The sequence below is a fragment of the Oxyura jamaicensis genome, chromosome 6 (assembly GCF_011077185.1).
Source record: "Oxyura jamaicensis isolate SHBP4307 breed ruddy duck chromosome 6, BPBGC_Ojam_1.0, whole genome shotgun sequence".
Taxonomy (NCBI): Eukaryota; Metazoa; Chordata; class Aves; order Anseriformes; family Anatidae; genus Oxyura; species Oxyura jamaicensis.
Window position 1 is genome coordinate 24,471,506 of NC_048898.1, and position 11,994 is coordinate 24,483,499.

Consider the following 11,994-nt stretch of genomic DNA (forward strand, 5'->3'; position numbering starts at 1 on the left):
TTCCTTCCTTCCTTCCCTCGTTCCTTCCTTCCTTCCCTCGTTCCTTCCTTCCTTCCCTCGTTCCTTCCTTCCTTCCCTCGTTCCTTCCCTCGTTCCTTCCCTTGTTCCTTCCTTCCTTAGAGCAGTTATTCAGGAAAGAACTTTCTTAGGTATAAACACTTATCTATTGCACTTATATCTGCTTACATCTGCTTCTGTAATACTGCACTGTCCAGCAATGGAAAATCCTGGCCAAATGAACTTTTTTCTTCATTTATCCCAACAAAACTTTAAAATAAGTGCCTTCCCCGTCCTAAGCTCCTGGGTAAAAACTCAAGTCAGCAGAACATTTTTGCTGTAACTATAAAGATCTCTTTTAGTACCATAGACTTCTGATTACATCAGTCAGGAAAGGGAGCTTTCCACAAACACACTGATATGCACTACCAGGACAAATCCTAGACGTAATTCTCTTTTGAGTATAAGCATCATAATACCAATAATGCTGTATAATTTTGCTTGATTCTCACTATGAACGTGCAAAGAGTAGTGAAAACTTAGGGAAAGACGGGTTCTGGTCCGAATGTTCCAGTGGAGACTGTAGACTGTGCTAATGATTTTGTTTAATGTTAAACAAAATGGAATAAGTTTATGGTAGGGTTAGTATTTATAATGGTAGGTCTGAGTGATCACACACTGTATAAAGCAGCAGCCTGGATGTTAACCTTACAAGCAGCATAACGGTGGTATGACGTAGACTCTTTTACACATGCATGGAGGAGGGTTTCTAGTATCTGAAGAAACTAGACCAGAATCATTTATTAGAGAAAAGCACAATGAGATGCAGGTTGTAGTGATGATGCTAACAGAAGTTTAGGCTAGGACTAACTTGATTTTTACAGTGAAGGTGGTTAATTAGTAGATTGACTGATAAAGGAAATACAGCAAATTTTCCAGCGCTGGGAGCCTTTAAATCAGAACTGTATGCCTAGGAAATGCTACAGCTGTAAGAACTAAAATCAATAGTTTTCCAAATAAAATTCAAATGCCTGTTTTATATATATTAGCTATAGTCCTGCATGGTTTTAAAATACACAGAAGTTTAAGAAGAATCTTAATGCAGGACCTGACTGAGCAGTGGGGGTATTTGAATTGCCCTAAAACTACACATTTTGTCATTGGGATGGGCCATACTGGCAAACCCTGTAGCAGACAATTCCTGAAAACAAGAGAGGACATCCCTGCTTGACAATATCATTTCTCATTTCTATCCATGTAATTTAAAAGCAGCTTGATTTTTCTCACTCACTGCATGGTCACTTAATTGTTATGAATTGTTAAAAGTTGCTTCAGCCAGCTAAGTATTATGGAAGAATGTGTGTTGGCAAAACATATTTAAAGAAACTGCAGCATATCAGCATATTCTGAATGGCATTAGGCAGAAATAAAGGCAGTGGGAGGTCTGTATTTGACTGCCCAGCTTAGACATCTGTTTGTGCACAAACCTACAATCAGCTCCCTGTTAAGTTTTCATTCAGACTGAAATCTCTGCCCAAAGTCTATCATGCAGAAGTATATCTGGCATGAGCAAAGGGCTTTCTGTTCATCTGTGAGGATTCTGATGCTCAGAAAATAAAAATAAAATAAATAATAAAAAGGCTATCAATACAGTAACGAGAAGTATAAATAAAACAGGATAGAAAATAAAGCCAGGAAATATAATAATTTCAAACTTCATGATGGTCAGATCCTGAAATGAAAGTCACTTCTAAATAATGTGTCTCCACCTTGGACCAAAGCAAAATTTTGGATCTGAACCATCCTGAACTCAGAGTCTCTCCTAAAACAGGACATGGATTTCAAATGATTTGGTGCTCTGTGGGGTGGTAGATGAAGAAAGACTGTGGTAGGAGAGGCTCCATGAACACAGTCACCTCTCCCTGATAACTGCCGGTAATGGGACTCTTCCAGTAAACCATTTTTCATCATCTGGCTGCTATTCTGGTCCCAGCTGTGCTATTGCAGCTGCTGTAATAAAAAGTGCATAAAGCCAAAAATCTGGGACAAGATTTTTAGTCCATAATTTTTTATTTCAGCACTAGTCTTGAGCATCAGTATTTAAAGTGATACCCAATTTCAGCCCTGAAGTTCATTTTATGACAGCACAGTAAATTACCATCCGTCAGCTGACTGCAGATACCTTGACTTACCCCTAGGGTCTTGTAAAATGCAGCAGTTTCATAGAGATTGCTTACGCTTTTAAGAATTTAACTGTACTAAAATAAACACAAGTGTTTGCTGATGCTCAACTGAGGACAACATGGAAGTAAGATGTTATGTCACAGTAACTAAACATGCTCATAGTAAGTCTTCCTCAGATTTTGCTTTTGACCACCGATAGGAACAGAACACTGTGCAACATGTGCCTTTGGTTTGGATAGTTTGAACACAGATTGGAGCCAAGTCACGCTTAAATCATAGGCGCATACCCTAAGAAAGAGAGGAACTATGGTACTTCACTTGGGAAAATGAATATTCACTGGGAAAGTGGAAAAAGTAAACATAAATTATTTTAAAGTTGCTAACCATCTGCTGATCCATCTTAGCATTTCCAGTTCTCTCTGCCATAGGTCAGCCCTGGGCTAGAGATCACATTTAAAGCTTCACATTTGTGATGCTGCTGCAGAGAGCACTGCACTGCTCTCAGTCCTGCTGTTGGAGCATGGGATTCATGCTGTGTGAACAGATGGGTTAGAGATTTGTTAGACTTCACTGAGACTGCTTTTGCTACTCTGTAATGCTGCCTGTTAAATAAGCATTAAGGCAAATTACTGCATTCTAGAGAGAGAGATGTGGAAGGCAATCATTTAACACATGTTAAGAAAAAGTATCTCCCAACCCACCCCAACCTCTGTACCACTCGTTATATTCTAATTGCTAAACCTAGTACAAAATCCTAAGAAAGTCTTGTTGGACTTCATGGTGACTTCATTGCTCTACTTGCAAAATAGAGCCTACAGTTTGAAACTCTGCTATGAAGGTGCCAAGCCTAAGTCTCTAGCTGACTCTCCTCTGATCTTTCTGAAGTCTGATCAACTCAAATGTTTAGCTTAATCAATCAGGGCACTCATTGCACCAATATTAAATATATCCTATCCAGAAGCACTATAGGAATTCAGACACTTTTTCCCATTCATGATATGGTTGTAATTTTCTCTTTGCCACAGATACATTTCCAGGTGCTCTAGGTCTTCCAGTCTAATATCTGGCTGAGATACTCCATCTGGCTCCATCACTTCATGCTTAAATTCATTCCTTGCCATTCTCAAAATCCACCAACATTCACACAAAGAAGAGAACAAAATCATCCTCCACAATATTCATCAAGTAACAAGGATAGAATATCTGGGCATTTGCAACAATCACAACTCAACTTTGAGTTTCAGAAAACATTGTTCCTCCATTTATTTTGCGTCAGATCAGAGGATTTGTATTAAACAGACAAGATGAATCCTTGTACCAGGTGCTGGATCCAAGTGAAATGTCAGCACAGAGAATTTACAAGTGAAGTGTGCTGCAAAATCAGCTGTGGGGGTACTGTTTCAGCTCTTCCATAATCTGGACATTAGGGTAGAATAAACTCACCCTTCCTCATTCCTGCCAGTGACCTAACAGCAGCAGTGGATTTGGGACAAAACCTGAGTTTGAACAGTACTTCTTAACTAGTTTGTATTAATAAACTAGGTAGATGTATTTATTTGTTTGTTTGTTTGTTTATTTTGTTACTGTCGCTGTTGTTGTTGTTTTAGGCCAGGTAGAAGATCTCACTTTTGGGGTCAATTACTACCACGTATTCTAGAGGTACATGCTTGTTTCAAGCAGGGAAAAAGCAAAGTCAGGTGGAGAAGCAGCCAGAGACTGTCTAAAAATGCTAGTCCCTCACGCAGTAGTCCAGTGGACACCTCCGAGGTTTGCCAAACCCTCTGCTTTCCTAGGAAGAACAGGGAGGTGCTATAATACCACAGCTTAATTAGGGCACAAAACATCAGGTTTCCCTCACATGTTTTCTTCTGTTGAAGATGAGAAAGAGGAAATTATATGTTGTGTATTATAAATTAGATTTAGAAATCTTAAAGTTGGAGTGAACAATTATTAAAATCAATAAGATAGCTCAGAACATTAGCTTTTCTTGGGAAAGAAATGTTGTTGAATCTCCTCATCCCATATTCTGCAAGAAAAATGTTAATCTGATTCTTACAAGTTTTAAAAACTTCTGTTTTAAGGAAAACCTTTGATATCAGATTATTATATATGTATTTATTATTTTATTTTATAAGACTGAAGTCTCATAAAAATGCTGGCATTTCAGAGGAAATTTACCTTGCTGGGGATGTATTTCATCTTTCCACTATTTAATCTCATTTTCTCCTTACTGGATTCCATCTGCCCCAATCTTTCTCCTTTTTTATATTCTCACACTGGTCATCTTTTTCTCAATTTTTCAACCACATGCTGATCATTATATGATTTTGCTTTTGCTTAGCCAAAAAAAGCAATTGCAATGACCCCAACATCCCAGAAGTCAAGTCATCAATATTAGTTTGGAATGAAAGCAATATTGACTGCCAGCACTTTTAAAATTCCTAGCAATCAACTCCAGTCTCTTCTCTCTTAATGATACATGGATAAAACATTTGACTTCACTTTTCCAATCTATACAGAGGCCTTCACCATCCTTTATAACCCTCAAATTCAAGACAATTAAGACTTGATTAAATCCTATCATCTATCAGATCTCCTAAGCCAAGTAATGGCTTCTTGGAGAAGCCAAGTAATTTTGCAGCTTCTCCCCCTCCCTTGCCTCTCCATTCTGGTCCATGTGCATTTCTGGCTCTAAGCATGAGTTTAATTAAATGTAATTAACATCTAAAATAATTAAGCAGATTATTCTAAACCTGTATCATAGAAGCTATGTTTTCATTAGCAATTTGGCTTGAAAAAAAAAAATATATATACATATATAAACTTATATTTATATTCATATCTATATTTATATTTGTTCTTATATTTATAGTAACATTTACATTTATATTTACATTACAATTTGCATTTGTATTTATATATACACTGTGTATATACAAATATAGATATATATGTTTAATGCAAATCCACAGGTCTTTCCTAGTTCACACCTCTACACTGGCCTGGTACATGCAAATTAACTTCCCTAAGACAAAACTGCATAGAAATCTTGTTGTGAATATGCTTCCTGCCTATTGGGGTATGCTCCAAACTATGTGACAGACACACCGTGAGTACATAACTCACATACACTTTCAAAAGATTTGGTTGAGAACTCCCATAGCAGTTTTAGCATGCATTCTATATAAAAGACTGAGTGCATATGACCCTAAGCAGCAAGTTCCCTACAGACATTTCACTCTGCTTCCGTGACGTTCAAGACTTATGTCCTCAATGTTCCTTACGTTCTGGTTTTAATCCATTTCTACTTTTTACTCATTCTAAATTCTTTTGGAAGCACCCTTAAGAAAACATACTTAACCTTTTCTCTCTTTACACCTTTCTTTCAATAATTATTTTACTCATGCATGACACATTAATGCTTGTACCTTACACTCAGCACCAATCCAAGGGTGCTGTGAGTTTAGACCTCAGGAAACAGCCTTAAGTGAGGCTTACATTTGGGTGCTCAGGATCTGCCTCTTAATCATGGCATGTTTGGAAGCCAGGTACAATTTTCACTTCCTAGAGGATGAGACCTATTTGCTCATGATCTTCAAAACATTTGTCAATGGCCATCATCATGGCTGTTGGTGATGCTGTACTGGGTCTGGCTGGGATGTTAACTTTCCCTGCAGCAGCCCATACAGTGCTGCGCTCTTCACTTGCAGCTAGAACAGCAGTGGTATCACGCCGGTGTTGTGTCTGCTGCTGAGAAGTGCTGGCACAGCATCAGGACTCTCTCTAACCCTCCTAGGGGGTGGGCAAAAAAAGTGAGAAAGAAACATCAGCAGGGCAGCTGACCTAAACCAACTAAAGGGATATTCCATACCATATGATGTCACACTCAGCAATAAAAGGTGGAAAAAGGAAGAAGAGGGAGGGGTGGGCTCTCGTTGCAAAAATGTCTGTCCTCCTCCCGAACACTGGCTATGTGCACTGAGGCCCTGCTTTAAGGATGTGGTCAAGCATCGCTCATTTGTGGGAAGTAGAGAGTAATTTCTTTCCTCTGCACTTCCACATAGTCTTTACTTGTTTTGTTTTGTTTTTCCCTCCCCCCTCCCTTTTCCCCTTTCCCCCTTTTTTTTTTCTTTAGTTGAATTGTTTAATTAATAATAATATTTCCTTAATATTTTTTCCTCTTTAATTAAATCATCCTTATCTCAACCCGTGAGTTGTTCTTTCCTTTACTTCTTCCCCTCCTCATCTGAGGAGGGGGAGTGAGAGAGCAGTTGTGGTGTTCAGCTGCCTAGCATGGTAAAACCACCGCAGATGCCTGGGTTTAAAACAGGCTGAGGGGACAATAAGTTCATTTATTATCATAGAGTGTTAGCCCTGCAGACGGAAAATATGGGAGTGGAGATATTTTTAGTGAGCAAACCACAGGCTGCCAGTCTGCAAGGCAGAGATAGATACCTAGAAGTCAGAGGAGCAGCAGCATCAGACATGAGAGTAGGTCAATTTACAGCCAGGTTCCTTTTATAATTTGTTCATAAAGAGCTGACAAATGACTGAGCAAGGTTTTAATAAAGGTTTTAATATACTTCCGTAATAAGATTAAACAATCATGACATGGAAACATTAGTAACAAATACTAATTGAATCCCTGACATGCTCATAACAATATCTATTATTAATAGAAGAGATTTAAAGGGATTCAGCACTAAATAACACCTAGCAAACAGCTTGTTGCTCCTCACTTATCCAATAGCTTCAATGAGGTTACTGTTTCATCCTATCATGGGTACACAGAAAAATAGGAGAAGGGTTAAATAAATTCCTGTCTCTCCTGTACTGTAAAGGATAAAGAACTTCGCTGGCTTACCTATATCTTGAGATATTTTGCTTTTCCAATAATTTCCATGTCAGGGGCAAAGTGTGTTTCAACAGTCAGACATGCTCTTTTGGATTATTGGAACCATTGGTCCAATTTCCTGCTCCCCTGTGGATCTCCTGTGAAATCTTAAGATGGTTATGATCTTTCTGTAACATCTAAGATACCATTTCTCCAAGGTGAATCTGCATCAAGATTTTGAAATGGAGACCAAAGCAATAATCTTGCTTGGATGGAGCACTATGAGGACATGTTGAAGAGAGCACCTCAGGAAAAACAAAACAAAACAAAACAAAACAAAACAAAACAAAACAAAACAAACAAACAAACAAAAAACTTAATTTCAGAGGGAAACAGCACTGTTGTCCTTATTTCTACAAGAGTCAGCATTCTGTGATAAAATTAAGGTTACATTTTTTCTTTTATCTGTGTTAAGAAACAACAGAAGTATAGGGGTAAAAAAAAAAAAGGTGAAAGAAGGTGCAAGCTCAGTTTTCAGCATGTCATAGGTCTACAGGATCATTCTTTAAATAAAAGGTCAATTAAAACCAACCTAGGTAAAATCTATGAGTAAGTCTGCTGGCTAAAACAATCCTGTGTTGTCTCTAGCTGTGCCCTGGGACCAGATTATGTATTTGTGCTTTTCCATCTCTAGTTACGGTGATGCTATACAGTGTCCAGAGACAAAGCTGTGAAAAGCTTGGTCTAAAGCCAAATTGCTCTGGGGTAAAAAATTGCCTTTCTCTTTGACGCAAAATAGATGTCTCTGAGAAGACACAGGCGAGGATGAAAAAAACACCAGTAATTGCTGCTTTGCAAAGGAAAGCTCCAGGGCCAACTGACTTAATTATGCTAATCACCCCATCAATCTTAATGGGATGTAATCCTAAAAATACAGTCAATGAGGTGCCAAGAAAATTCCTCGTTTTCTTACATTTGCTAAGGCCACTGGTCACATAGCATCATTATAAAGGTATCACCTTGCTCAGAGATAAACCTTAACTAGTTCAGATCCATTTAACTTGGCCAACTCGGTGTCAGTGGAGACGGCTTATACTGACTATGACATGAGATAATGAGACTGCTCCTAAAGCTTGTTATGCAAAAAATCTCATGGGGGAGAGGAGAGTCAAAGTTTTGTTAAACTCTAAAAAAGCTGTGAAAGCCATCTCTCTTTTTTTTTTTTTTTTTTTTTTTTTTTTTTTTGTCACCGTCTGTTGCTTTTGTCAAGATTTTCCCACTTTTGTGCATTTTCAGGTAGTAATGCAATTCAGACACCATCAATTGAATATGAAGACTTCTATGTCTAAAAGCCTGAGCACCTTGAGGAATGGTGCTTTTACTCAAAACACAAAGGAAGAATTGTTAATAATGGAGGTGGATTTTTCTGAAGGGGCACATATCTCAGGTCTCTTGTAAGGTGAGAAATGAGGGAAATACCTGTGAACATGGAGAGGTTATATGCTTCTGTTTCCATCTGGTACTGAAAGTGGGGTGGGTAGCTGATTTGAAACATGATCATGGTTGTTCTCACTATCTCAAAGAGATATGCTATGGCTGGCCTATATTCATTCTCCAAAGAGATCTAATACTAAATTTAATATTTAATACAAATCTAATACAAATTTACTGCAAGTACTTACACAGGACATTATCTCCCCAGTGGATCCTATACAACATGGGAAGAATCTCCCCCATACCCTGAGAAGTGTATTTCCACCTTAATTCCTTTCTTCAGTGCCTGATGAATACAAATTATATCTGCAATTTTGCATCCAGATGATTTGTTCTTTTTCCACTCACCTTTCAGAAGAAGTCCTCTCGCTTCCTGTCAGCTCTCATTTGGCCATGTTATAGATTACCACACAATGTCAGCAAGGAGTGACTTGTGTTTATAGCATTATACACTACTGTGAGAAGTCAGTTTAAATGCAAGGTCACCAGAAAGTATGTGGATGAAGGGAAAAGTGATAGGATATGCTGCTTTTTTTCTCAACATGTCTCAGATTAGATGTTAAACAGGAGTTCCCTAGCTCATTCTTCCTGAAGTCCATTTTCCTAGCTCTAAGTTCAAGGATGTCTGTGTTTCCCAAAATGAAATCATTCAACAGCTGCACTTTGAAACTTGGGGTTTAAGCTAGAGGGCTAGAGTATATATAAGAAGACTCCATGATCAGGTTTAGAAAAGATATCTCCACCTCCTCCCACAATGATGATAAAGTGTGAAATGCTCACAAATACAAAGCATTAAAATTTAATATAGAATTTACTGAACAATTAATATTGTTTGCTCTCTTATTCCATCCAGCCAAATAAAATAATTTTCTGTCAATCTAAAAGAAAAATAAAAATCTTGCAGTTTTAGCAAATGCATTCTTTCTTTATGAACTTTATAAACTCGAGTGACTTTATAAACTCCAGTGACTATATTCTCACTTTAATATCGAAGGCTGCTATTTTCAAAAAATGTAGCATGATTTCTAAGCAAAGATCAATTTCAAATTAATTTATATTTTTATTAAAAATATATATATGTATTGACATGGTCTGAAACAGTGTTCTAAATTCTGCACAAATTAATGAATAATTTAGGATGTTTTGAAAAGGCATTTTATTGAATACGCAATTCAAAAAAGAAACAAAAGATGAGAGATGGTATTTAAGGAAAGTGCATTTTCTACAACCGAGATTCAGAGATTAACTAAATACAGAATTTTAAATCATGTGCTATTGCATGGATCTGTGGAGATGTAAATCATCAAGGTATATTTGATTTTACTTTCAATGCAAAATCAATTTTTGTAAAATCATTTTTTTTTTCCTCCAAGAAAATTAATATTATATACATGAGTTTGAACAATTTGACAAGACCAATTGGATCATCCTACCCTCTTATGCAGAATGTGCCAAGTTACAAAGAGCAAAAAGGAGTTTTTATCCGCAGTTATAAAAAAGGGCTCTTTCCTGAGCTGATGCTGATGCAAAATATTGAAGACTGGAACCAAGTTATTTGATCTAAGGGTGCATAGGTACTGAAGGAGCACAATGATTTCATGAAATCATTCAGTACTTCAAAAAACAGCCATATATTTCTGATTGTATGGTAATATAACATCCTGAGAGCTACAGACTCCTGTATATTGTTTTACATAACATATAAGTCTTCTACTTTATTTTATTTTATTTTATTTTATTTTTATTTTATTTTATTTTATTTTATTTTATTTTATTTTATTTTGTTTATTTTATTTATTTTATTTTTGGAGCAGATCAATTGCTGTATGCAGTATAATAACAAGAAGCATGGTGAATAGACATCATTCAATTTCTATGTCCTTCATAGAGTAAATTATTTCAGTAAAATCCCCACTTGCAAAAGTCCTGCTCTTTGACTACCATCCTAAAGACTGCATGAAAAGGAAAACGTGATTACTGTAGTTTGTTATGCATAAATGAAGAACATTTTATGTTAAAAATTAAGGTGTTTATACTACACTGTAACATAACTCTAGCTTTACAGATTTTGTGAAATCCATCCTACAGGGTTTTACTGCAATAAAAAAAAAGATGTGAGATCTCATGCTGTGGAAGGTATTCCCTATGGTGGGCCTTCTGCTATGTCTTCAATTGCTATTTAAAATATTTGTCATACTGCAAGCTTTGCAGGTAGGAGGGCTTTTATTCATAACAGAGTAAAATTAAGTGATGAAAATTCACACCTTTTAAAAAGGAAAAAAAAAAAAAAACACGCCTAATTAAGAAATTATTAATAATGATTAATCTGTGCGGGTTAAACCTGATCCCTTGGAGGTGTAAATAGCAGACATTTGAGTAGGAGACAGAGAAATAATTCAGCAGGAAATCAAATTGTTCAGGACAACCTCAGATGTGGGGAACACTGGAGAAGCTAGCATCTAGCAGGTAGGTTGATTGTACAAAGGAAGAAAAATGATTGGACTGTACAAGGTTAAATGTAAAAAACAAATAAAAACAGAGGGTTGTGCTAGACTGCTTCTGAAGTTCTTCCAGCTCAAACCTTTCCAGATAAAAAATCTGAGTTCTGTGGCCCTGTGGTGGAAGAAAACAGCTTTGCACAAGTTTGCATTCTCTTTGCATGGAAATCATTGTTTTAACCCCATTTTGATGGTGAACACCAAAATGAAGGTAATATCATGCTAAGAAGATTAGATGAAGAAAAAAAAAAAAAGCTTTTAATACTTGAGCAGTTTCCTGCATTCAGCAACTTTATGATGGAAAAAAGTGTTAGTTGAATCTGCATATGGCCTGGGGATTCAGGTGTGCATTTGGTTTTCAGTATCATCTGGTAAGGCAACAGATCAGTGACTGGCAAGCCAGAAGCACCAATTAGATGAGGAAAGGAGATGAACTGATCAGAGCTGATTTAATTCCCAGGAAACAGGGCAGTAATGGTGCACAGAAGGATGTACTGCTGAGCTCAGTCTGTAAAAGAGCCTAAAAATCGACTGTGATAGGAGCTGGGCTATCACCAGCCTAGCTCTGGAGGGGATCAGGGTGAGGGGCTGTGAATGAGCCCCTGTGGTCGTGGAAGAGCAGAGGGGGAGTGTGGACAGGGGCAGTTCTTCCACCTCCCAAGCCAGGGGTTGGCTGCTGATAGAATTTCTCCAGGTGGGGTCCACAAAGACAATTTATTTTTATTTTTTAGGTACTGTACAAGAGAGAGTGCAGTTGAGAGAGTGGAAATCAGTGGGAGATGAGGGCACAGAGATCTTTTGGCAGAGATTTAGTAATATCACCTGTGCAAAGAGACTGCACGTAGCCCTAAATGAACTCCAAAAACTCTAACTTTTGTACATGCTAGATTGTAAAATGAATGTCAGAATTTATGAAATCCTGTCTTTCATGCATCAGTTATGGCATGTCCTGGTGGTGCCTGTTCTGTTTGAATCCTTTTCATGTAT

At 37.3% G+C, this 11,994-nt stretch overlaps 1 long non-coding RNA gene across 1 annotated transcript in view; it reads left to right on the forward strand.

Moving 5' to 3' along the window:
• Positions 1 to 11,235, forward strand: part of LOC118169309 — a 12,240-nt gene extending 1,005 nt beyond the window's left edge. Inside the window, exons 3-4 of the long non-coding RNA XR_004752017.1 lie at positions 8,312 to 8,474; positions 10,324 to 11,235. This is a non-coding gene — a long non-coding RNA (uncharacterized LOC118169309). The remainder of the gene's footprint in view (positions 1 to 8,311; positions 8,475 to 10,323) is intronic.
• The last annotated feature ends 759 nt before the right edge of the window (positions 11,236 to 11,994 follow it).